The sequence below is a fragment of the Nycticebus coucang genome, chromosome X (assembly GCF_027406575.1).
Source record: "Nycticebus coucang isolate mNycCou1 chromosome X, mNycCou1.pri, whole genome shotgun sequence".
Taxonomy (NCBI): Eukaryota; Metazoa; Chordata; class Mammalia; order Primates; family Lorisidae; genus Nycticebus; species Nycticebus coucang.
The window spans coordinates 42727023-42749075 of NC_069804.1; the positions used below are offsets into that span (position 1 = coordinate 42727023).

Here is a 22053-nt window from a genome sequence, read left to right on the forward strand (position 1 = left end):
CAGTCATCTCAAAAATCACAAGCCTTTAAGGCAGAATTTTGAGGTGTAATATACCATATGGATTTTGGAGATAGAAAAGGGGAAGGTAGTTGAGTCTGAATTTAGTCGAGATAAGCAATGGAAAAAGGTTGAGGATTGCTAGATTGAAAATAGGTGAAGGTGACTGAAATGGAGTAAAATTGTATTCTAAGGATAGTTCAAGGTCCTCTATGGGAATTAAAATACTTTTTTTTTTTTTGTAGAGGCAGAGTCTCACTTTACAGCCCTCGGTAGATTGCCGTGGCCTCACACAGCTCACAGCAACCTCCAACTCCTGGGCTTAAGCGATTCTCCTGCCTCAGCCTCCCGAGTAGCTGGGACCACAGGCGCCCGCCACAACGCCCGGCTATTTCTTGGTTGCATTTTGGCTGGGGCTGGGTTTGAACCCGCCACCCTCGGTATATGGGGCTGACGCCTTACTGACTGAGCCACAGGCGCCGCCTTTTTTTTTTTTTTTTTTGAGACAGTCTCACGTGGTCACCCTTGGTAGAGTGCTATGGTGTCAGCTCATAGCAACCCCAAACTCTTGGGTTCAAGTAATTCCTCTTGCCTCAGCCTCCCAAGTAGCTGGGACTACAGGCACCTGCCACAACGCTTTTTATTTAAGAGATGGGCTCTCGCTGTGGCTCAGGCTGGTCTTGAACCCGTAAACTCAGGCAATCCACCCTCCTGGGCCTCCCAAGTGCTGGATTATAGGCATGAGCCATTACGCCCGGCCTAGTTTTGATTATTTAATATATACTTGAATTCTGTTGCTCTTCCACACTGTTGACACGTTCCCAGGGTTCGTTTTTTTTTTTTTTTTTTTTAATACAGTCTCATTATTGTCGCCCTCGGTAGAGTGCCATGGTGCTCATGGCCACCTCAAACTCTTGGGCTTAAGTGATTCTTTTACCTCAGCCTCCCAAGTAGCTGGGAATACAGGCACCTGCCACAGTGCCTGGCTTGTTTTTTTTTTTTTTTGCAGTTTTTGTTCGGGGCTGGGCTTGAACCCACCACCTCCGGCACATGGGACCGGTGCCCTAATCTTTGAGCTACAGGCGCTGCCCTGCCTGGTTATTTTTTTGTTGCAGTTGTCATTGTTTAGCAGGTCGGGGCAGGCTTGAACCCGCCAGCCTCCAAATATGTGGCTGGCGCCCTACTCACTCAGCTATGGTCGCCAAGCCATTCTCGGGGTTCTTAATTGCTTGGCTGAATTTTTTTTTTTTTCTTTTTTGAGATGGAGCGTCAAGCTGTTGCCCTGGGTAGAGTATGGTGGCATCACAGCTCACAGCAACCTCCAACTCCTGGGCTTAAGTGATTGTCTTGCTTCAGCCTCAGCTATTTTTTGGTTGTAGTTGTCATTGTTCAGTAGGCTTGGGCTGGATTCGAACCCACCAGCTCTGGTGTATGAGGCTGGCGCCTTAGCCGCTTGAGCTACAGGCGCCAAGCCAGCTGAATTTTTTTTTTTTGCAGTTATTGGCCGGGGCTGTGTTTGAACCTGCCACCCCCGGCATACGGGGCCGTCCTCCTACTCCTTTGAGCCACAGGTGCCGCCCCGGGCTGAATTGTTTTTAATGGCTTTATATGAGCTATCTTTTGTATATTTGAAAATGTCTAATGTCTTCATACTTAGGCAATGTCTGTTTCCCTTGCCCCTATGGCTCTAAGTATCCTGCTTGCATGGCTACAGACTTTGAAGTTCAGTAACTACTATTTGTTTTGACAATTGCCTCACCCTCTCTCCACCAGAATACAGAAGTTTCATTCACTATACAGGCTTTGAAAGTTTGATTTTTGAGACAGTATCTGTTGCCCAGTCTAGAATGCCATGATAGCCTAGCTCGCTGCAACCTCAAACTCCTGGGCTCAAGTACTCCTCTTGCCTCAGCCTCCCGAGTAGCTAGTACTACAAGCCCCCCACCACTACCTCCACTAATTTTTTCTTTTTTTTTATTTTTGAGACAGTCTCAAGCCGTGCCTTGGGGTAGAGTGCTGGGGGTCATAGCTCACGGCAACCTCCAACTCTTGGGCTCAAGTGATCCTCTTGCCTTAGTTTTTCTATTTTTAGTAGAGACAGGGTCTTTTGCTCAGGTTGGTCTTGTGAGCTCAAGCAATCCACCTGCCCCAGCCTCCCAGAGTGCTAGGATTACAGGCGTGAGCCACAGTGCCTAGCCGGTTTTTTCTATTTTTAGTAGAGCACCTCCTCTCCCACCCCCGGTGCTAGGATACCTTTGGGTTTGTCTTTTTTTGTTACATTCTAGTCTCAATTGGACACAATTCTGGGTATGTTTATACTCACTTTGTTTCTTATCTGTTCTCAGTTTATGATCTATTTTTCAGCATATTTAGTGTCTAAATTTTTTCTCATGTAGACTTCTTTTCAATTTCTTTTTTTTTTTTTTTAAGGAAAGGTTATTCTTTTGATTGCTAGGAACAGTGAATTTTATTTTGAGGGGAGGGGTTTCTATTGTCATCTTTATCACTGTTTTTTCTTTTTCCTTGGAGTTCTCTCTGCATTTGATGGGTTATCTTTAGGATAATTCTGAAATAGGACCTTTTTTTTTTTGAGGAAGAGCACTATTTTGTGGAAGGCTATTTTGTGACCTGGAAAGTTGTTTATTAATGGGAGAAAAATGTAAAACACACCGACACAATTTAAGAACATGAAATAGATATTTCAAAATAAGAGTTAAACATAAAATTACCATATGACTCAGCAATTCCACTCCTAGGAGAAATGAGAGTGTTAAATGTGCAAATATTGATAGCATTATTCATGGTAACCAGAAAGTGGAAACAAATGTCTATCAACTGGTTTAGTAACTAGATAAGCCAACTGTAGATACATAAAACGGAATGCTGTTTAGTAAAAAGAGAAAAGTATTGTTACTGTCTCCTCTATCCTCTGGAGGACCAAACCACATCCCCAATTTCCTTCTCCCTCTTCAAAGGGCCATTAGGTAGGCGTATCAGTACTGTAATACATATCTGTATTCTAAGGTTTACTGTAGTTGTAAATCCAGTTTCTGTCCTGATTTATTGTATTTAGCACTGACAGTCATGGTTTATTGGGGTTGTTACTGTTTTTCTTGTTACATTGAGGATGACTTTTTTTTTTTTTGAGACGGAGTTGAACTCTGTTGCCCTTGGTAGAGTGCTGTGATGTCACTGCTCACAGCAACCTCTAACTCTTGGGCTCAAGCGATTCTCTTGCCTCAGCCTCCCTAGTAGTTGGGACCACAGGTGCCTGCCACAATGCCCAGCTATGTTTTTAGAGATGGGGGGTCTTGCTCTAGCTCAGGCTGGTATCAAACTCCTGAGCTCAGGCAATCCACCCACCTTGGCCTCCCAAAGTGCTGGGATTACAGGCGTGAGCCACCACGCCTGGCTGACATTTTATTTTTTGAGAGAAACAGTAAAATGGCTGTCATCTTTTGCTGGAAATCCTCCATTCTTTACTCCTCTTTGCGCTCATTCTTTTCATAACAGCCCATCTCATTTACCTATCATCAGTCAATGAGAATGTTAATATGCAAAGTGGACTGTGAACCTCTGCTCCTGACCCCAGTCACCCAGTACAGGCCAATTGATTTAGGGCTCATTCCAAACCTGTTCTGGGTGTCTGATGCTGGGGAGTATAGTGATAAATTTGGATAAGTCTTTGCCCTCTTGGAACCTAGTCGTCTTTTTTTTGAGACAAGGTCTCACTTTGTCGCTCGATAGAGTATGGTGGCGTCACAGCTCACAGCAACCTCAAACTTTTGGCTTCAAGCGATTCTCTAGCCTCAGCCTCCCAAATAGCCAGGACTACAGGTGCCTGTCACAATGCCTGGCTATTTTTAGGGACGGGGGTCTCTCTCTTGCTCAGGCTGGTTTTGAACCTGTGAGCTCAGGCAATCCACCTCCCCCCCCCCCCCACCTAAGCCTCCCAGAGTGCTAGGATTACCGGTGTGAGCCACTAGACCTGGCCTCTATTTTATATTTTATTTTATTTTTTAGTAGAGATGGGATCTCACTCTGCTCAGGCTGATCTCCAACTCCTGAACTCAAGCAATCCACCTGCCTCGGCCTCCAGAGTGCTAGGATTGAGCCACTGCGCTCGGCCAAAGTAAAGGTTTTTTAAAAATGTGTTTATTTATTTATTTCTTTTTTTGAGACAGAGTCTCACTATGTCGCCCTTGGTAGAGTGCTATGGCGTCACAGTTCACAGCAACTTCAAACTCTTGGGCTCAAGTGATTCTCTTGCCTCAGCCTCCCCAGTAGCTGGGACTACAGGTGCCCTCCAGAACGCCTGGCTATTTTTTGATTGCAGTTGTCATTGTTTAGCAGGCCCAGGCCAGGCTTCAACCCACCAGCCTCGGTGTATGTGGCCAATGCCCTAACCACTGAGCTATGGGCACTGAAGCTAAAAATGTGTTTAATACTAGAAGATAAGGATATGTTTTGGTAATAGCTGTTTAAAACCCCCAAAGAGGAAGTAGTGTCACCTGGTCATATTTGTGTTTTTTTTCTCTGCTTAGATGCTTCCCATTCCCTCCTAGTGGACAAGGATGATCCCTCCTCCACTAGGAGCGTAAGGCTAAAATGCTCCTTTTCAAGGCTAAATTGTTCATGTGTGCCTTTTCAACAACTTAGTGCTTGTGATTGTTTCTCATCTATTAATTCATCATCCCAATTTCCTGCTGTCCTGGCTCCCTCAATATTGCCCATCTCAAAGCCCTCTTGATCTCCTGTTCCTCTCCAGTTTGCTGCTCCATTCTTCTGTACCAGCAGCTTTCTGCAAAACCTTAAATTCACTGTGTCTACTTTCTTGTCTTTCATATTTTATTCGACTTGAGTCAGCCTTTTTCTGGGCTACACCATTCTCCTAAAATATCTGTTACCTTTCTCATTTTACTAGGCCTTTCAGTAGCCCTTGATAATGAGCACTTCCTCACTGCTGCACTTTAGTGCCAAGGTTTCTGTGAAGTTTACACTTACTTGGATTTCCTTCTACTCCACTTTCTTCCTTAGTCCTTTCCTTCTTACCTACTCTTTCTTTTCTTTCTTCTTCATCACTCTTTAATATTGGAGGCCCCCAGGGTCCAGTCATTGACCAGCTTCTCTAACTCCATCCAGTCTCTCTCTTAAGTACTTTTATCCATTTTTATAGCTTTGCATATCATCTCTTTTAATTATTTTATATAGACAATACATTCATGTATTTCAAGGATCACATGATCTTTTTTTTTTTGGTAGTGACAGAGTCTCACTTTATTGCCCTCGGTAGAGCGCCGTGGTGTCACATAGCTCACAGCAACCTCCAACTCCTGGGCTTAGGTGATTCTCTTGCTTCAGCCTCCCACAAGTAGCTGGGACTACAGGCACCTGCCACAATGCCCGGCTATTTTTTTGTTGCAGTTTGGCCGGGGCCGGGTTTGAACCCACCACCCTCGGTATATGGGGCCGGCGCCCTACTCACTGAGCCACAGGCACCGCCCAAGATCACATGATCCTTTAAAGTTATACAGTGAAGTCTTGCTTTCACGGGCCTCCATTCATCCTATTCATACCCCCAACAGTAATAACATTAGTTATTTGCATATTCCTCTGGTGTCCTTATGCAAATATAAGCATCTTTGGATTTATAGTATACTATAAACATTGTTCCATATCTTTCTTTGACTAAACTATATACACACACACATAGAGGAGTCTTTGCATATTACAAGTGCATATTCAGGCTGGGCGCGGTGGCTCACTCCTGTAATCCCAGCATTTGGGAGGCTGAGGAAGGTGGATTGCTTGAGTTCAGGAGTTGGAGAGCAGCCTGACTGAGCAGAGTGAAATCCCATCTCTGCTAAAAAAAAAAAGAGGCCGGGCACAGTGGCTCATGCCTATAATCCTAGCACTGTGGGAGGCTGAGGTAGGTGGATTACCTGAGCTCATACGTTCAAGACCAACCTGAGCAAGAGAGAGACTCCATCTCTAAAAATAGCCAGGCATTGTGGTGGCGCCTGTAGTCCCAGCTACTTGGGAGGCTGAGGCAAGAGAATCGCTTGAGCCCAAGAGTCACAGGGGTCCTCAAACTGCGGCCCGCAGGCCACATGAGGTGGTGTGATTGTATTTGTTCCCGTTTTGGTTTTTTTACTTCAAAGTAAGATATGTGCAGTGTGCATAGGAATTTGTTCATAGTTGTTGTTTTTTTAACTACAGTCTGGCCCTCCAACGGTCTGAGGGACAGTGAAGTGGCCCCCTGTTTAAAAAGTTCAAGGATGCCTCAGAAGTTGTGAATTTGGAACGAAAGGAAGAGGAGGAAAGGGGAATCATGGCAGCTATGGTTTGCAGTGTTCTAGGGAGGAAAAAGTTGACAAGCTTGGTAACGGCTTCTGTCTGTTTCATGCATCCTGGCACTCAGTGCCGTGGAGCAGAGGTTGTTCACAGTATAAACAGGTAACCAGCAATGAGAACATGCCTGTTGTGATGGAAAATCCTTATAAGGAGCCTCTTAAGAAATGTATCTTGTGTGGAAAACGTGTAGATTATAAGAATGTACAGTTTTTGTTCCAGTTTATTTCTCCATTTACTGGATGCATTTATGGAAGGCACATAACAGGTCTTTGTGGGAAGAAACAGAAAGAAATCACAAAAGCGATTAAAAGAGCTCAAATAATGGGGTTTATGCCAGTTACAGGTAAGGATCCTGTGTATCTCAAAGACCCTAAAGTTTGCAACATCAAGTATCAGGAATAAGTGACATGTTACTACCAATAAACTTTATTTTACAGTAAAAAAAAAAAAAGGTTAGAGGTTGTTCTGAGCTATGACGTCACAGCACTTTACAGAGGGTGACGTAGTGAGACTGTCTCAAATAAAAAAAAGTGGATATTCAGAATATCTTGTAACTATTCCCTGATTTATGCAACCACCTTCCTATTGATACACGTATAGGTTGTTTTCTATCTTTTGCTATTACCAACAATACTGTAATGAATAATTAACTTTTTACACATAAGTAAAAAGTTGAAACTAGGATACATGTTATTAAGTTGTTCCCTACAGGAGTTTGTGCTTCCACAGTTTGCACTTGTGCCAGCAATGTACAAGCATGCTTTTTATCCCCCATAGCTTTATTTACAAGCATATCATCAAACTTGTATTTGGGCCAATGTGATTTTTTTTTTTACCTGTGTAGTTCTAATTTATAGCTCTTTTGTGAGAGAGAGGCCAGCCTTAGCTGGCCTAGGCTGGGTTCCAACAGCTTTCCATGTGTTTGAGACATATTTGTATTCCTTTTTCTGTAAATTCTTTTCATAAACATCTTTTGCCTTTTTTTTTACATTTTGATCTATTACTGATTTGTAGATGCTCTATATATTGAGATGATTAGCTCTTTGTTATATAAGTAGCCAAGTCTCTTTTGTTTTTTTACGTTTTGTCTTTTATGTTTTCAGTATGCTCATGGTGTTTTGTTTTTCAGCTATGCAGAGAGTTTCTTAATTTCTTTCTTTCTTTTTTTTTTCCACTGGTGCCCGCCAAAATGCCTGGCTATTTTTCTGTTGCAGTTTGTCATTGTTGCTTAGCTGGCCTAGGCTGGGTTCCAACTGCAAGCCTTGGTGTATGTGGCTGGCGCCGTAAGCACTGTGCTATGGGTGCTGAGCCATGTTTTTTTTTTTTTGAAACAGTCTCATTATGTCTCCCTGGGTAGAGTGCCATAGCATCACAGCTCACAGCAATCTCCAACTTTTGGGCTTAAGTGATTCTCTTGCTTCAGCCTCCCAAGTAGCTGGGAGTACAGGCTCCCACCAAACGCGGCTATTTTGTTGTTGTTGTTGTCATTGTTGTTTAGCAGGCCCTTGCCGGGTTGTAACCAGCCCTGGTGTATGTGGCTGGTGCCCTAACCACTGATCTATGGGCGCCAAGCTTTAATATCTAGTCATCTCTTCAGTACCCTTTTATTTAGAGATTTTCTGATTTTGTTTATGTAAAGAAATTTATAATCAGTTTGTCTAATCCTAAGATGCTGTCAAGTTTTGGGAGGATGATGTTAATTTATAAATTAATTTAGGAATAATGGACATTTATGATGAGTCATTCAAGTTGTCTTTTTTTTTTTTTTTTTTGACTCTCAATGATGTTTTAAAACTTTATATAGGCTTGGCGCCCATAGCTTAGTGGTTAGGGTGCTGGCCACATGCACTGGGGCTGGTGCCTGGCCAGGGCCTACTAAACAACAATGACAACAATAACAACAACAACAAAAAAGCCAGGTGTTATGGTGGTTGCCTGTAGTTCCAACTACACCAGAGGCTGAGGCAAAAGAATCGCTTGAGCCCAGGAGTCTGAGGTTGCTGTGAGCTGTGATGCTACAGCACTCTACTGAGGGTGATATAGTAAGACTCTGTCTTCAAAAAAAAAACTTTATAGAGATCTTTATATTTCATGTGAAGTTTATTCTTAAGTATGTATCTTATTTGTAACTTTTAAACTGTATATCTTCCATTATGTTTCCTAACTGGTAATTATATATATTGATTTCTGTGTATTTTATTTTCTGCTACTTTACTGAGATGTCTTGTCATTTATAGTAGTTTCTCAGTTATTTCTCTTGGCTTTTTTGGGTTGAAAGTTACATCATGTACAAATAATGATAGTTTTACTTCTTCTTTGCAAATTTTTAGACCTCTAATTTATTTTCTCTTATCTTATTGTTTTGGTTAGTATTGCCAGTACAATGTTAAATAGTAATGGTGAATTCTGATGTTTCCCCATTAGGCACAATGCTATGGTAAGTATTAAACATGTTAAGAATATCAATCTATATTTTGAGTTTTTATTAAATATGGGTATTGAATTTGTCACATCTTTTTGGTCTTTATAGAAATGACTATGGTTTTTTTTCCTTAGATTTATTAATATACTTAAGTATTTTCAAATAATGTGGTACTCCTCACCATCTGAACGAAGAACTGAACAGGTTGTGGATAGCAATGGATCCTTCTACTTTCTCCTCTTCCCCTTTCCTGCCCTCTCCATGTTGCTCCTCTATCTCATTAAGTGGCACCATTATTCACCTAGTCACTCAGGTCAAAGCTGAGAAGTCATTCCTTTTATCTCTCATACCGTTTATCAGCAAATCTTTTAAATTCTAATTCCCAACATGCCCACTGCATCATCAATACTGCTAAAATCCTGGTCCAAGTTCACTTTTTTCTCATCTGAACTGTAACAGCTTGCTTAACTGGTCTCCCTGCCTCCGTCATGACTTATTAGACTCCTGCTGATGACCTTCCCTCATCCACTGTGCTACTCCTTTCAATTCTTAACCATGCTAAGCTCATCCTTTCTGTTGGAACCTTTCATCACATGGCTGTCTCTTCATTCAGGATCCAACTCAAGTGTCAGACACCTCTCTATAGAGGCCCTCCCTGACATTCCTAGCCAACTACTATAATTATAAAGTACAGAGGATGTGCTAACACAAAGATGTTCACCCCTGACAGGGCTCTGTACCAATCTCTTCTCTATGGGAGGTGGGGCAGGAGCTGCTGAGGTTCAGGATTCTTCTTTGGCCACCTCACTCCAAGCTTATGAGGGACAGGTCACAGAGGGGCTGTGCTGTCACTCCTGGTCACTAGATGCATCACACTCCAAGTAAATTTGTGATTCCTGGTTTCCTCAACACTCCTTCCTGAATACATAATAATGAGCATCATCCTGCCCTACTGTCTTCCTGTCATGAAAGCATGTACAGTCTGGAACTACTCTTTCTTTCTTTTCTTTTTTCTTTTCTCTTTTCTTTTCTTTGCTTTGCTTTCGCCCTGGGTAGAGTGATCTGGCATCACAGCTCACAGCAACCTCCAAGTCAGACTCAAGTGATCCTCTTGCCTCAGTTTTTTTAGTAGAGAGGGGGGTCTCGCTTTTTTGCTCAGGCTGGTCTTGAGCTTACGAGCTCAAGCAATCCACCCACCTCATCCTCCCAGAGTGCTAGCATAGGCGTGAGCCACCACACCTGCCCACTTTTACTTTCTAAAAGTAAAATGTGCTCTATTCATAAACAAGGGAATACCACCCCACTGCCTGAGACTGTCAGAACATGCCTTTACCTCTGAACAATTTCTTTCTTTACTGTGTGGTGAGAATAATAGTACCTTCCCTATACAATTAAAGGAGGATCTATTTTAGGTGCCATTTTTATGTCCATGGTTCTATGAATATATAATTGTAGACTTTCATGTCCGGCCCCCGCCCTGCCCCGCCAATCCTTTTGCTACTCTCCCATGGTAGGAAGCTAAGAGCCAACCTGCCAGTGCCTTATCTCACCCCTCTCTTAGTCAATCACCTAAATCTGCCTCATTGTTTCTAAACTTTGCTCACCTCTGACGCTTTTTCCCTTCCATGCTGCTTTCAGCTTCAACCACAGAAACAGCTGCCTCTCAGCTTCCTTTCTCCTTCCCTTCTGTGACAGAGCTCTATTTGCATTCCTTCCTAACAGGCTACCAATTTGGATCAGGATGGCGGCGCGCTTCCCTGCGAACATTTGGCTCCTCAGCAGCCCTCGCCTTCAAATTCTGGTCAATGAGACGTAGATGTAAGTCCTTTGGGTGGGTGTGACTTCCCAAACAAAGCCTCCGGAGAGGCTGTTGGCTGTACTGTTTTTCTCTCCTAGGTCGCCGAGTGTGATGCCCAGAAGTTCAGAGATCAGTCTGTTATCACAAAGACAAGAAGCCCCGGCTAAGATTGATGGAACAGACACCTACATGCAGTATGACATAGTAACACCAGCCTAAACATTTTTCTTCTGGATTTCACTGACATAGAAAAATAAACCCCTGTGCACCTTGGATTTATCCCTTGGGCTCTATTCTTGCAACTTCTGGGCAGTTTTAGTTTTTTTTTTTCTAAGTTAAAAATTGGGAAGTAAAAGGACCTATTAGCTAGAGGGCAGATCCAATCATCTGTCCTGACGCATAAGTATTTTTACACTTATTTCCCATCATATGAGAAATTTTCATTATCCTTTTGCAAATATTATGAGATTTCTTTTTTGTTTTGTTTTTTGTTTTTTTGAGACAGAGTCTCACTATGTTGCCCTAGGTAGAATGCCGTGGCATCACAACTCACAGTAACCTCACACTCTTGGGCTTAAGCAAGTTTCTTGCCTCAGCCTCCCAAGTAGCTGGAACTACAAGCACCTGCCACACTGCCTGTCTATTTTTTTGCTGTAGTTGTCATTGTTGTTTTTAGCCCCCCTGGGCTGGGTTCAAACCTGCCAGCCCCAGTGTATGCGGCTGGTGCTCTAACCACTGAGCTATGGGCGCCAAGCTGATATATTTTTTTTTAATTTTGCTTTCAATTTCAGCTGACTTTCACTCATCTTAGTTTGAAGATTTTTTTTTTTTCCTTTCTCCCTTTAGCGATTCTCTTGCCCTTTGCCTCCCAAGTAGCTGGGACTATAGAGGCCCGCCACAATGCCCAGCTTTTTTTTTTTTTGGTAGAGACGGGGGTCTCACTCTGGCTCATGCTGGTCTCGAACCTTGAGCTCAAGCAATCTACCTGCCTTGGCCTCCCACAGCACTAGGAATACAGGTGTGAGCCACCACGCCTGGCTGAGATTTCTTGTTTTAAAACTCTAACGGTACATTTTCATTTTTCCCATTAAAGAAAACAACACACACAGTCCTCCAAGGGATGTGGAGAATATCTGGCCATAGTGACACTGTGGCACTATGATGGGGACAAAGCCATTACATGGAAAGGCCAATAACAACTGATCAAGAATCAGTGGCCCAACGACAACTACCACCACTCTTGAATTTAAATTTTCTCTATGAGCCAGACATTGCACTCCCTAATCCCTGCAAACACCCTGATATTAAGGTATTATAGGGTATGTTTAAAATGTGAACAGGCTTTTTCTGCCTGTGGACGCTGCCGAGGAAGCATCGTTAAAGCCTCTCTTCCCACTGCCGTCTTGTCTCCTCAAGAGCCCGAGCAGCTGCGGAAGCTGTTCATTGGAGGGTTGAGCTTTGAAACGACTGATGACAGTCTGAGGAACCATTTTGAGCAATGGGGCAATGTGTGGCAATGAGAGATCCAAACACCAAGTGCTCCTGGAACTTTGGGTCTGTCACATATGTCACCGTGGAGGAGGCGGATGCAGTAATGAATGCAGGGCCACACAAGGTGGATGGAAGAGTTGTGGAACCAGCTGTTTCCAGAGAAGATTCTCAAAGATCTGGTGCCCACTTAACTACGAAAAAGATCTTGGCTGGTGGGCGGCGCCTGTGGCTCAAAGGAGTAGGGTACAGGCCCCATATATATGCCGGAGATTGCCGGTTCAAAAACTGCAAAAAAAAAAAAAAGATCTTTGTTGGTGGCATTAAAGAAGATACTGAAGAACATCACTTAAGAGACTAATTTGAACAGTATGGGAAATTTGAAGTGATTGAAATCATGACTGACCGAGGCAGTCGCGAGAAGACGGGCTTTTTTTTTTTTTTTTTAATGTGCTGTGTAAAGTTAGTCTACTCTGAAGCCATTTTGGTAAACTTTCCCAAAAGTGTGATGCTAGAATTCCTTCAGGGTGATGCCAGGTTCTATTTGAAATTCATTTACAACCTGCTTGGGTGAAGAAGCCATTGTCTTCAGAAACCTTGGTATAGTTGAACTGAGGGGTTACTGTTGTGACCTGAAGCTCACCATTTAAAGGGGTCATCGAAGGAAAATCATGGAATTATTGATTATAAAGGTGATTGTTGGCATATCCTATGCAATATATCTAAATTGAATAATAGTACTAGATAAAATGACAGATGAGAATGAAGCTTGGGTATCTACCATTATCATGTGCAATCAATAAACGATTTAATTCTCTTAGAAAAAAATGTGAACAGTAGTGCAGTTAGTGTTTTGAGAGGCCCCTTACCTTTTAGGGAAATGAAGTCATATTTGGGATTTGCTTCCAAATAATCAGAGGGGAAATGGGTTCAGGGTATAGACGAAACAGGATTGAGCATGAGTTGACAGTTGTTAAAGTTGGATGAATGACAAGTTTCTTTTTTATTTCTTTTTTTGAGGCAGAGTCTCACTATGTTGCCCTTGGTAGAATGCTGTGGTGTCACAGCTCACAGCAACCTTCAACTCTTGGGCTTAAGTGATTCTCTTGCCTCAACCTCCCAAGTAGCTGGAACTACAGGTGCCCACCACAATGCCTGGCTTTTTTTTTTTTGTTGCAGTTGTTATTGTTGTTTAGCTGGCCCTGGAGGCAGGTTCAAACCCGGAAGCCTTGGTGTATGTGGCCAGCACCATAACTTCTGTGCTATGGGCACTGAGTCGATTGACAAGTTTTTTAAAAAATATTCCCTTAGGATAAATTCCCTGGAGTGTTATGGGAACGTTTATGGGTTTTAAGTTGTGTTATGGATTGATGCACTGCTAATGGTGTGTAATTGCCATGTGTGCAAACCCCATGGTTTGTGGTTCCAGAGGCACATTTGTCTTCTCCCAATGTAAATGATTTGAGAAACAGGCAAAGGGGGTGCTGGTTCCAGTCCTGTGTATGGGGTAAAAGGGCACAAAAGGAGAAGGATGATGTTAGGAGAGTAAGGATTATGAGGTTCAAAATGATGTTTTGGGCCAGTGCAGGCCTCCTGAGTCCCTGCATGGCTCCTTCCCCTTCATCAACACCCCCAAAATGCTAACTCCAGTTGACACCATGCCTAAGCTCCCCTCAGATCCCCCCTACTCTTTAAGCTACTGCCGCTGCCCTGGTTGAGGCGCCCTATGGTCTCCTCACCTGAATTGCTGCAGAATTGGTCTGGCTGTCCTGAGTGTTCTTGCCCTCCACTCCATTCTCTGCCTAGAAGTCAGAGCAATCTTTCTAAAGGGTGAATTGTATGTGCTATTATCTTGCTAAAATAAACCCTTGCAGTGCCAGTTTAAAAGAAAATACAGAGGGCGGCGCCTGTGGCTCAGTCGGTAAGGTGCCGGCCCCATATACCGAGGGTGGCGTGTTCAAACCTGTGTTCAAACCCGGCCCCGGCCAAACTGCAACCAAAAAAAATAGCCGAGCGTTGTGGCTGGCGCCTGTAGTCCCAGCTACTTGGGAGGCTGAGGCAGGAGAATCGCTTAAGCCCAGGAGTTGGAGGTTGCTGTGAGCTGTGTGAGGCCACGGCACTCTACCGAGGGCCATAAAGTGAGACTCTGTCTCTACAAAAAAAAAAAAAAAAAGAAGAAAATACAGAAAAGCGCATATACGTGATCATGTTAATTTAATAGTTTTAATACAAGTATCCATGTAACTGTTACCCAGGCCAAGAAACAGAACTTTGCCAGCATCTCAGAGACTATCATATATATTCCTTCCTAATCTCAACTCCCTCTTCCTAGAAGCCATAGGTACCCTTTTCTTGCTCTATAGTTTGAGCACCCAAATATGCAGCCCTAAATATTAGTTTTGCCTGTTTTAGAGCTTTCTTTGTTGTATAATGTTCCATTTCATGAATATTACAACATATTTAATCCATTCTATTATTACTGGATATTTGTTTCCAGTACTTTGCTAATAAGAACAATTGCAAAACAAGATTTGCAGTTACAGAATTTTCAAACACAGAAGTATAGAAGGAAGGGTATAACGAACCCCCATGGAGCCTCATGTAGCTTCCATGATTAACATTGCAATGCAAGTGATTTTTTCCTTTTTTTTTGAGACAGAGTCTCACTATGTTGCCCTCACAGCTCAAAGCAACCTCAAACTCTTGGGCTTAAGTGATTCTCTTGCCTCAGCCTCCCAAGTAGCTGGGACTGCAGGTGCCCTCCCAACACCTGGCTACTTTTTGGTTGCAGCTGTCATTGTTGTTTGGCAGGCCTGGGCTGGATTCAAACTCGCCAGTTCCGGTGTATGTGGCTGGCACCCTAGCCTCTGAGCTATGGTCGCCGAGCCTATTGTTTTTTTTTTTTTGTTTGTTTTTGGCCGGGGCTGGGTTTGAACCCGCCACCTCTGGCATATGGGACCGGCGCCCTACTCCTTGAGCCACAGGCGCCGCCCCCTATTTTTTTTTTTTTTTTTTTAGAGGCAGGACCTCACTCTCTCGCCCAGGCTGGAGTGCAGTGGTGTGACCATAGGTCACTGCAACCTTGAACTCTGGGGCTCAGGTGATCCTCCCACCTTAGCCTCCTGAATAGCTGGGACTACAGGTGCCAGCCACCATGCCTAGCTAATTTTTTACAGAGACAGGGTCTCATTATGTTGCCCACGTTGGTCAATGCTAGTGTTTTTAACAAGAGATGTATATGACAATTTCTGGGGTGCCTTTGCCAAACATACAGGTTCCTCAAGCTCAATCTCTAGGGAGTTTGAGTTGTAGGCTTGGAACTTGGGATGGGCATGTGTAGTTTGAAAACATACCCCACATGACTTTGGAGCATATCCCTGGGTGGGAATCACTGTTTCAGTGGCTCCCTGTTGCCCTCAGTAAAGCCCAGATTGCCATTGTGGCTGACATTCCATGGCTCCTTTCTTCTATCTTTCCTACTTTTCTTTTCTTTTTCTTTTTTTTTGAGATAGAGTCTCTATTTGTCACCCTTGGTAAAGGGCTGCGGTGTCATAGCTCACAGTAACCTCAAACTCTTGGGCTCAAGCCATCTCTTGCCTCAGCCTCCCAGGTAGCTGGGACTACAGGTGCCCACCACAATGCCTGGCTAGTTTTTCTATTTTTAGTAGAGACGGGGTTTTGCTCTTGCACAGGGTGGTCTCGAACTCCTGAGCTCAAGCAATCCACTCGCTTCAGCCTCCCAGACTACTTTTGTTTTTTTTTAACTAGTCCCTCCCTCAAATACTGACTCAAACTCAGACCCACAGACCCACATTCAGTTTTCTGATCTTGCTGGGTCTTTTTCTCACTTCCTGGTTTTTGCAATGTGCTGTTCTGTGTCAAAAACACTCTCTTTCTGCAGGGCACAGTGGCTCACACCTGTAATCCCAGCACTAAGGGAGGCCCAGGTGAGAGAATGCCTTGAGCTCAGTAATTTGAAACCAGCCTGAGCAAGAGCGAGATCCTGTCCCTTCTATTAAAAATCAAAAAACTAGGCCAGGTGGGCATGGTGGCTCATGCCTATAATCCTGGGAGGCTTAGGTGGGTGGATTGCCTGAGCTCAGGAGTTGGGAGACCAGCCTCAGCAAGAGCAAGACCCAGTCTCTACTAAAAATAGAAAAACTAGCCAGGCGTAGTGGTGCAAGCCTGTAGCTTCAGCTACTCAGGAGGCTGAGGCAAGAGCATTGCTCAACCCCAAGAATTTGAGGTTGCTGTGATCTATGCAAACAAGGCACTCTACCCAGGGTGACAGAGTAAGACTCTGAAAAGAAAAGAACAAAACCAAAAACAACCCACTCTCCCACTCTCTTTTTCCTTTCCTCTGGCTAATTTCCATCCTTCAGATCTCTTTCATGATCAGATCAGTTAGGGGCCTGAGAAACTACAGAAGTACACTTGGCAAGATTTATTTTTTTTAACTTTGATTAAAAAATTTATATACAGTAAAATTGAATTTTTGGGGGCATACAGTTCAGAGTTTTAACTCACATCCAGACTTGTGTAACCACCACCACTATCGGGATACAGAACATCTCCATCATCCTTAAACTCTCCCTCTTCCTGTTTCCTTTTAAGTCACACCATCCCCTCACTCTTAACCCCTGGTAACTGCTGATCTGTTCACCATCACTGTAGTTTTGCCTTTTCTAGAGTATCACATAAACAGAATCAGATAATACATAGTCTTTTGGATTAGCTTCTTTTGCTCCACATGCCTTAGAGATTCAGCCATGTTGTGTGCATTAGTAGATCTTTCCTTTTTATTGCAGAGTAAATGTAGTATTTCATTGTATGGATGTCCCACAGTTAGTTTCACCATTGATGTGTTGAAGGACATTTATACAGTTTCCAGTTTTTGGTGATTATAAAAATGATGTTATAAACATTTATGTACAAATTTTCCTGTGCAAATACTTTTTATTTTTCTAGGGCTGAATGCCTAGGACTAGGATTGTTGTATCATCTGTGTGTGTTTAACTTTGTAAGAAATGCCAAATTGTTTTCTAGAGTGGCTATGCTATTTTAAGCTCACACTAGCAATGTATGAGAGTTCTAGTTATTCTGCATTCTCACCAGCACTTGGTGTTGTGTGTTTTTTATTTTAGCCATTCTTTTTTTCTTCTTCTCTTTTTTTTTTTTTAAAGGGGAAAGCACGAATGCAGTCCCCCACTACCACAAATTATGCAGTTGCGTTTCCCACATTTGGGGAAATTGCAGGGGTCAGCATATCCAGAGTGCAATGGATAAGCCTCGCCCTGGGAAAACCACCTTTGTGATCATGGGATCTCCTCTGCCAGGTAAGTATATATTTTAGCCATTCTAATATTTATGTTGGTATCTCCTTGTGATTTTCTTTTGCATTTCTCTAATAGCTAGCGATGTTGAGCATATAGTCATGTGCTTATTTGCCATGTATATTTTCTTTTCTTTTTTTTTTGTGGTTTTTGGCCGGGGCTGGGACCATGTATATTTTCTTTGGTGGAGTATCTGTTCAAATCTTTTGCTCATTTAATAAAATTGGCTTGTTTTCTTTCTTTTTTTCTTTTTTTGGTGAGGCAGAATCTCAAGCTGTTGCCCTGGGTAGAGTGCTGTGGCATCAGAGCTCACAACAACCTCAAACTCTTGGATGTAAGTGATTCTCTTGCCTCAACCTCCCAAGTGGCTGGGACTACAGATGCCCACCACAACGCCCAGCTATTTTTTGTTGTTGTTGTTGCAGTTGTCATTGTTGTTTTTGTTGGCCAGGGCTGGGTTTAAACTTGCCAGCCTTGATGTATGTGGCTGGCGCCCTACCCACTGAGCTATGGGCACCACCTGGCTTGTTTTCTAATTGTTGACTTTTCAGAGTTCTCTATATATTCTGGATATAAGTTATTTGCCTGATATGTGATTTGCAAATATTTTCTGCTTCTCTGTACCTTTTCATTCTCTAAGCAGTGTCTTTGAAGACCAAAACATTTTTAATTCTGATGAAGTCCAATTTACTGATTTTATCTTCTGTGAAATGACTTTTGGTCGCATGCCTAACTCTTAACTCTACCTGGGTCACAAACATTTTCTCCTGTTTTCTTTTTTGGCCGGGGCTGGGTTTGAACCTGCCATTTCCGGCATATGGGGCTAGTGCCCTACCCTTTTGAGCCACAGGCACTGCCCATCTTTCTTTCTTTCTTTTTTTTTTTGTTATGGTGACAGAGTCTCACTCTGTCGCCCTGGGTAGAATGCCATGGTGTCATCATAGCTCACAGCAACTTCAGTATCTTGGGCTCAAGTGATCCTCCTGCCTCAGCCTCCCAAGTAGCTGGGACTATAGGCATCTTGTTTTCTTCTAAAGGTTTTATAGTTTACATTTGGGCCTGTGTTGTATTTTGTTTTCTTTGTGGGAAGGTTTTTTTTTTTCAGTCTCCCTCGGTAAAGTGCCATGGTGTCATAGCAACCTGTGACTGTATGGGCTCAAGCAATCTCTTACCTCAACCTCCCGAGTAGCTGGGACTACAGGTGCCCACTGCAATATCTGGCTATTTTTGGAGAAGGGGGGCTCTCACTCTAGCTCAGGCTGGCCTTGAACTCCTGAGCTCAAGCAATTCACCTGCCTCAGCCTCCCAGAGTGCTGAGAGGCTTGAGCCACCGCACCCAGCCTTGTGGGAAGGTTTTTAACTACAAATTCAGTTTCATTATTAGATAAAGGACTATTCCACTTCTCTCTTTTCTCTTGGGTAGTTTATGGCTTTCCAGAAATTAGCCCATTTCATGTAAGTTGTCAAATTCACATACATAGAGTTGTTTGAAGTATAACCTTATTATCCTTTTGGGTGGTGCCTGTGGCTCAGTGGGTGTTTGAATCTGGCCTGGCCAAACTGCAACAAAAAAATAGCTGGGTGTTCTGGTGGGCACCTGTAGTCCCAGCTACTCTGGAGACTGAGGCAAAGAGGATCGCCTAAGCCTAGGAGGTGAGGGTTGCTGTGAGCACAGCACTCTACCCAGGGTGATGAAGTGAGACTCTGTCTCTAAAAAAACAAAACCAAAACAAACAAAACCTTTATTATCCTTTTAATGTCTGTGGTATCTATTGTAATAGCCACTGTTTTATTCCTGATATTGGTAATTGTGTCTTTCTTTATTTACTTTGCCAGTGTGGTTAGAGGTTTATCAAGTTTATTGATTTTTTTCTAAGAACTAGCTTTCGGTTTCATTGATGTTTCTCTATTAGCTTTTCTGTTTTTAATGTCATTGATTTCTGTCCTTATCTTTATTATTATTTCCTTCCTTCTGCTTGCTTTGGGTTTACTCTACTCTTCTTTTTCTAGTTTCTTAATATGGACATTAAGTTCATTGATTTAAGACCTTTCTTCTTTTTTTAACATAAATATTTAGTGCTATGCATTTCCCTCTGAGCACTGTGCTTTAGCTGCATCCCGCAAATTTTGTTATGTTGTATTTTCATTTTCATTCAGTTAAAAATAATTTCTAATTTCTCTTTAGTGTCTTTTTTTGGCTTATAAGTTATTTAAACATATGCTGTTTAACTTCTAAGTATGTGGGGGATTTTCTAGATCTTTTTTTTTTCATTCTTTCATTTAATTGTATTAACACCACATAAATAACAAAATATTTTAAGACAACTTATTAAGCAACCTTATTAAATTAAACTTTATTTCTTCATTTTCATTTAAAGCTTGATTTTATAAAACATATACCAAAAATTTTTAAGAGTTCTGTATCACAGTAAATTAAACAGTAGAAATACCCATTGCTTCATAGATTCAATTTACATAAATTAAAATCAATGAAAATGTATTCAATATGGAAACTATACAATAAAATAAATGAAAAAAGGGCTTAATAAAGCAATAGCTCTTTACTTATGGATTATTAGTTACTTTTAGGACTTAAACAAAGATTCTGAATATTCATTCTTCTTTTGCTGTATTTTATGTATTTAAATTTCTCCCTACCTATGTGGAGTCAAGCTACTTGAGCAAAATGTCTGATTTAGGAAAACACTTAGCTTTATTTGCTGGTTCCCTTTGAACAATGTGCAATAAACTCACTATGTCAATCCTGTGGTTAAGTCAAACAGGTACCCCCCAAATGGGACAATTACACACAGTTCAGTAAAGTATAACATTGGTTTTCCTCATCTAACAATTAACCAATGAAATAAAACATTCAACTATAGTTGATTTGGTTTCAGGAAAACCACATTTAAAAATTACATATTACATGATTGCCTCATCTCATTCTGTCATTGACAGGAATTCTGTAGGCCACCAGGCTATTTACTTTGCGGATTGGAGTGGTAAATGAATGAAGGCGGACTTCCTCAGAATTGGTAATGAACTGGGGTCCAGACTTCCCATTTTTCAGGTACCACCAAATATTTATCTGTATGATCAGTGATAAAATGAACAGGAAACTTCCAACAGTGGCACAAATGTCACTGTAGCTGTGATCTGTCTGATCACTGAATGGATATCATCCTGGATAGTTTTCTGAGACTTTTCTCTGAGTCACTATCATCTTTTGCTATCTTGTCACACTCAATATCAAACTGCCATCTCTGAAGGACCTCACCACTTTCAATATTTGAGATAATTACAACTAGTTTCTGAACTGAACACTTGTACAACCTATCTTTTAATTGTTGCACCACATTGTTTAAGTATTTTTTGAGGTCCAGATCAGTAGTTACAAGCAAGGTGAGTCCATATTTCTGTACTGGAGTTTACCTTTAGGTTTCAGATGTACATGTGCCACATTGATATAAAATGTTGCTGATGCCAAATGAGAAGAACTCAGCCACGATTTCAGTGCTTGCACGCAGGTATTGATGCCCTGCTCCCGGGACAGCAACCTCAGTGGCATCTGCGGCAATTTCCCACCAATCATTTCAAAAGTAACAACACAGCATGCTGTCATACGCAGGGGCAAGTAGCCTCTGGATTTTCTAGATATCTGTTATTAATTCTGGTTTAATTTTATTGTGGACAAAGAACATACTCTATATGATTTTTAAGTTTCCTACATCTGTTGAGATTTGTTTTATAGGCCAGACTCGGGGGCTCATCTCTGTAATCCCAGCACTCTGGGAGGCCCGGGTCGGGGTGGATTGCTTAAGCTCAGGAGTTTGAGACCAGCCTGAGCAAGAGCGAGACCTCATCTCTACTAAAAATAGAAAATCTAGACGGGCATTGTGGCAGACGCCTGTAGCCCCAGCTACTCAGAAGGCAAGAGGATTGCTTGAGCCCAGGAGTTTGAGGTTGCTGTGAACTATGATGATGCCACAGCACTCTACTCAGGGTGACAGAGTGAGATTCTGTCTCAAAAAAAAAAAAAAAAAAGAGAGAGAGAGAGAAAATAAAAGAAAAAGAAAAAAGAGAAAGATTTATTTTATGATACAAGGTGCTGTCTATTTTGGTGAATTCTTCATATGTACTTGAAAAGTGTATATTCTGCTGTTGTATGTTCTGCAATTGTTGATTAGATCAGTTGGTTGCTGGTGTTGCTCAGTTCTTTTATATCCTGGCTATTTTTCCTCTACTTATTCTATGAATTACTGAGAAAGGAGTATTACAGTTTTCAATTATTACTGTGGATTCATCTCCACTTCTTTCTTTCTTTCTTTTTTTTTTTTTTGAGACAGAGTGTCACTATGTCAGACTGGGTAGAGTGCTGTGGCATCACAGCTCACAGAAACCTCCAACTCTTGGGCTTAAGCGATTCTCTTGCCTCAGCCTTCCAAGTAGCTGGGACTACAGGCGCCCACCACAACGCCTGGTTCATTTTTCTATGTTTGCTAGAGACGGGTCTCACTCTTGCTCAGCCTGGTTTTGAACTCCTGAGCTCAAATAATCCATCTGCCTTCCAAACTGCTAGGTTTACAGGCATGAGATACGGCACCCAGCCTGGCTTTCTTTTAATGATTGCATAGTATCACTTTTTCTATCCTTTTACTTTT

At 42.2% G+C, this 22053-nt stretch overlaps 1 non-coding gene and 2 pseudogenes across 1 annotated transcript; 1 reads left to right on the forward strand and 2 right to left on the reverse strand.

Moving 5' to 3' along the window:
- Positions 1–6328: 6328 nt before the first annotated feature.
- Positions 6329–6673, forward strand: LOC128577685 (28S ribosomal protein S18c, mitochondrial-like; annotated as a pseudogene).
- A 10566-nt stretch (positions 6674–17239) lies between these two features.
- LOC128578810 (U1 spliceosomal RNA) lies at positions 17240–17403 on the reverse strand. Its single transcript, XR_008377921.1, has one exon. It is a non-coding gene; the product is annotated as a U1 spliceosomal RNA (small nuclear RNA).
- Positions 17404–20327: 2924 nt separating this feature from the next.
- On the reverse strand, positions 20328–20960 carry LOC128576778 (mitotic spindle assembly checkpoint protein MAD2A-like; annotated as a pseudogene).
- Positions 20961–22053: the final 1093 nt, after the last annotated feature.